This window comes from Zootermopsis nevadensis, unplaced genomic scaffold, assembly GCF_977971745.1.
Source record: "Zootermopsis nevadensis isolate Lab colony 2312 unplaced genomic scaffold, Znev_1.0 Znev_ptg000009l, whole genome shotgun sequence".
NCBI classification, from domain to species: Eukaryota; Metazoa; Arthropoda; class Insecta; order Blattodea; family Termopsidae; genus Zootermopsis; species Zootermopsis nevadensis.
Genome location: NW_028259141.1, coordinates 3,768,411 through 3,773,690, shown reverse-complemented (window position 1 = coordinate 3,773,690; position 5,280 = coordinate 3,768,411).

The following is a 5,280-nucleotide window of genomic DNA, read 5'->3' as shown; positions in this document are numbered from 1 at the left end:
TTACTCATGAGAAGCTTAAAAATTATCAAAATTATTACAATTTTAAAATCATGAAATTGACATTATTTCGACAGAACGGGATGTACTACATTTTGCAAAGTTCAAAATTGTTACATCTTTCGAGATTACAAATGTTGTTAATTTGTATTATTTCGTTAGGCTGCGTTGGCTTTATTCGGGTTGTATACAGGGTGAGTCTAAAGTATCTTCACAAATTTTGTGTGCTTGTTCCTGGATCACAAATAAGGAAAATGTTCCTATGAACATGCGGTCACAAATGCTTCTTTTTCGAAATAATAGTCAAAAATAATTTTCAATGTATGCCTTTATTGTCAAGTATGAGTACAGGGATATTTCTTTTTAACAAATGCTCAAAAGTTTCTCCTCCTTTCTCCACACATGCACGAGCACGACGTACACACGACTGGCGGATTCGTTCGTACACACCAGGGTTTCCTCGAGTCATCTGCCATGCATTCTGCACACATTCCCATCATTGTTTATGGGTGTTGCATAAGCGACGAACTTCAAGTGACCCCCACAGATAAAATTCCAATGGAGTCAGGTCCGGTGACCTCGGTGGCCATGCTACTGGGCCACCACGCCCAATCCATTGCTGAGGGTACTTTTCATTGAGATGACATCTGACGCGATGGGAGAAGTGTGCTGGGGCACCGTCGTGCATAAACCACATTTGTCTTCTTGTACATCTTCAAGGAGACGTGGCAAGTGTCTTCTTAAGAATCGCCGATATGAAGGTCCTCTTAGACGCGATGGACCAATAAACATGTCGCCAGGAGTTACTGCCCAAACGTTAAATGAAAATCTTTGCTGGAAGCTGGATGCACTTTGATATAAAGTCAATTCATTGAAACTTATTTTAGGCTATTATTTCGAAAATGAGACATTTGCGACCCCATGTTCATAGGAACATTTTTTCTTATTTTTGATCCTGAAACACGCACACGAAGTTTGTAAACATACTTCTGACTCAACCTGTATATGTATGCAGGGTACAATCGGGTAGCGCCCAGTGGAATCACCTGTTCTCAGATTTCGACAGACTCTTGCCGGTCTGGACACGTGAGATCGGTCAGTGACACTCAGGGTCGAAGATGTGTTGTACGTTTTCGATTGGGTCTGACTCGCCTGGAAAGGCTGCGATTACGAAGTTTCGTCATGTTCGTTCCGGTTTCAACAGGCATGGACGGTCTTATTTTTAGCAAGATTCACTTGTGTATTAAAGGGTGCAGAAATTTGCCTACCCACCCACAAAGACAACTAAAAGTGTCTCCATAGCAACGATCAGCTGGTTAATGCTATTCAGGGAAGCGATCGCCGTTTGCTCTGAGAGTCTAAGAGCAACTGCACGATTAGGGCTCGCGTCTTCAAATGCCGGTCTCCTGGCTAGAAGTCAGCACGCACTAGGAAGGTCCTGCGACCGGCCTACTTCATCACGGTTTTCCGTGGTTTTCCTCGGTTCTATGGCAACCAAATTCAACTTATTTAGCCCTCACAGCGCTAATATCAAAATTCAAAATTGAGCTCAAACGCAGAGACCCTTACTATCTCCCCTTTTCCACTTCCAAATGCCTTCTCCTTACAAAACCTATTTCTACCTGAAGGACAAGCGGGCACTGCCTGGGGTCCTTCGTTTTCTCAAATCAAAATTAATGCCACACCCCACTTTCTCTTAGTTGGTTTTTCCCAAATTATTAAGAAACAAAATGAAGAGTTCAAAACTTCAAAATCCCGATTCTGTCTCAAACTGCTGTTTCTTGCCATTCTCCTGTTCGCCTTCGTTGAACCTTCTTCAGGATCTGCCAAGATTTTAATATAAACACAACTGATACTAGGATACTGGGAACGACCCGTTCTTCAAGTGCCTGAGCTCTGAGGGTCCCAACTTTTTGTTGGCTTCGATCTACAGACATTTTGGTAGGACTCCTTGGACGAGGGATCGGCCCCCCGCAAGGCCTGTACCTGTACACAGGACAACACAACACAGAAAAACGCGGACAGACATCCATGGCTTGAGTGGGATTCGAACCCACGGTCCCAGTGGCACAAGGCCCACGCCTCAGACCGCGCGGCCACTGCGGACCCATAAACACAACTGAGCAGAAGGAGCAGCCACTGAATTTGATTTTCATTCCGTTTGTCAAATTCTTGAAGCTCCGATCTAACATTTCTGCTTCGTCCGAATCCTCACGAACGCCCGGAAGTCCCCCACAGAATTTTGCTCGCCCTTTCTTCTCTAGACGTAATTAATAAGCGGCGACTCACGAGCTAGAAAGATTTGCGCAAATCGTCAAGAGAGGTACAGATTAATCTGCGACCAATAAACATGTGTGATAAGTTTGGTTCATTATCGTCTGACTACAGCCCTCATTTGCACCAAAATTTTACTGTTGAAAGATGACTCTTGTGGAACGTTGAGCCGTGTAGTGTGGTGGAAGTCTTCCGACGTTTCAGAGGCGCTTACCGTGTCCGTTAATCATGGCCGTGATGTTGGGGGCCCTCAGCACCTCTGAAACGTCGACCAAGTTATACCAGACGACAACGTCCCGGAATCTCTTCATATTATCCGGTGTGAGGACCATTTCGGCAGAAAGCCTCAATCTCAGTTATTACAGATGACAAATCGCGCTGTCAGAATAACAACTACCTCGTAACCTCATGTACCCCCACGCCTGCGCCCAGCGCTCTCAACGCTTCTTAAGACCTTCACTTGCTGGATATCTGATCGAATTTTCCGGTTATGACCTCGAAAACAGTCTGACGCACTAATTTATCGCACACACAGAGTGCAGTTGCACTGGCAACCTCATTATTACCCAATCCTGTTTAATTGCCATTCATTTTATTATTTTGTCCTCTCACGTGTCTTTTATTCTTACCCGTGGGCCCCAATAATTAAAATTTTCCGTCTAAAATGTTTCCCATGCCTTCTCCATGCACTTCCCATCCATTCCTCGGCCGAGACTTCAAATAACGAAGCTCCTGTTCTACCTTCCGCAGTCTCTCGGCAATTCTCGTCAGTGTCCATCCAGAACATGTAAAAAGTTTGCGGTTTCTCGATGATTCCAGCTCTTACGATCATTTTAACTTTACGTATGAAAACATTACGACAATCTTACAAGCGCATGAACGAAGTTTGTGCGAGATTTACCTCCTATTCTGACGCGATTGGGTGGAACCAAAGACCAGCTAGCCTCTTTGAAGCCTTCCTCACGTGCCTTTGACGGGCGAGGAGAAACAAAGCTTCAGAGATAGAGACTGGCGGATCGGATTCTCTGAGACAACAACAGATGCTGATTGTAAACTTTTGCTAGACAACCATATCACAATTCCTTGATCGAAGTTTACTTCCAATCGACGGAGACAAAACTGATTCTTGCCAAGGCAATCGGAAAAAAGAATGTGGTACTTGTGGGTTATCGGGACACATCGCTTTAAAAATAGGTTAGGTTAGGTTAAGTCAGGTTAGGTTAGGTTAGGTCAGGTTAGGTTAGGTTAGATTAAGTCATTTTAGGTTAGGTTAGATTAAGTCAGGTTAGGTTAGATTAAGTCAGGTTAGGTTAGGTTAGATTAAGTCAGGTCAGGTTAGGTTAGGTTAGGTTAGATGAAGTCAGGTTAGGTTAGGTTAAGTCAGGTTAGGTTAATATGTGTGGATAAATGACATACTTGAAAGTTATTATATTTTATTTCAATAAATGACAAATTATTGTATTTTATTTCAATAAATGACATACTTGAAAGTTATTATATTTTATTTGGATATGGATGAGATGTTAATTGTTACAACCTGTCTCCGGAGGCCAAAATTCGCTTATTGATTTTAGAATCGTTTTAAAAATATCGCCATTATCTAACAACAACCGAGCATACGCATGCGCAGTTTTCCGACCAATCCGATCCAGAAATTCGACTCTCTCGTTTTGTGTCCCGAAAACCAGAAGTACCAAGAATGTTTTGTGGAACGACGTCTGCTCAATTACCAATCACACACTGCATCATAAATCCTTATCCTGGCCAGCCCTGCCAGCCTCGACCACTGCATCCAACGTCTGCCTCTTGCAATGTCACAGCTGCGATCTGAGCTCCTGTTTCAACGATGAAGAAAGTTATTTTTAAACACTATTTATAGAAGTTGGTGGTTACTGTAGGCTACACGGAATGACGAATTACAAGTTCTCAGCGAAGCTACTGGTCCCTGCACAGGGTTATTTGAACGCGAAATATGACGACACAATAAATCAGCCTGTATCTTTTAGAATATTAATAGGACAATAGTTCTGCACTGAAGGAAATTAAAAAAGTTTCAAACTAGTACATGATATTTACCAATATCAATTTTGTTTTCTTAACAATTTTCAACTTCTTACTGCAAGCGTTTCTATGGGAATGCAATATTATTGATCGTATTTTAAAGATAACGTAAACAAACTATTGTTGCGTGGCCATGGCCTACTATTTACACAAATCACTAACACTCACTAGTAGAAAATAGTGTTTCACAACTCTAAATCGTATTATAATTTTTCTCTATGCAGTGTACTGAAATACACAAAGTATTGCTTTCAAGTGAATAATTTATTCCGTCATTTTACAACAAATTTCTTCAGTACAAACAATAAGACAGAACCCCTTGACGTTCTTATGTCTTGTGCCTCGGAGCTGTTGTGTCACTGGGATCCAGTTCCATTGTAGTTGCAATATGTGAAATATTTGTGCAGCGTTTTCTTTGATACAGAACGGATAACGATCCAGCACATGTACAAATTCATTATTTGTTCTTTTAAATGTTCTATTGTCTGTTACGTGTTTTGTCCGTTGTCATAATATGTAAATTACCTTTACAAAATTATGCAAGATGCAGTTCCTCATGCGAGCGTCGAGTAGTCATGTATTTCTTAGTGGCGTCTAAAAATGCGTGCTTCATGAATATTTGTAGGTCTTGAATTTTGCAGTACAGAATTTAACCACACAATAAATAGTTGGTCACACTCACAACTCACAAATGCATACTTCAAAAGACTAAGAAACCTTCCAAAGGAGGCGGAGAAGACGCCCACTGGGTTGTAGAGCCAATAAGGAGGCTGCCATTATGCATTTGATCAAAACATGTTTTTATCATTATATTGTAAAATATAAGAAATTTCTACAAACAAAATAACACAAATTTATTCAATAAATAAATAATCAACAAGACATTAAATTGATATCAGCATCATATTTGACCATTGCATTCTGAAAAGTATGTATTTCGGACAACCT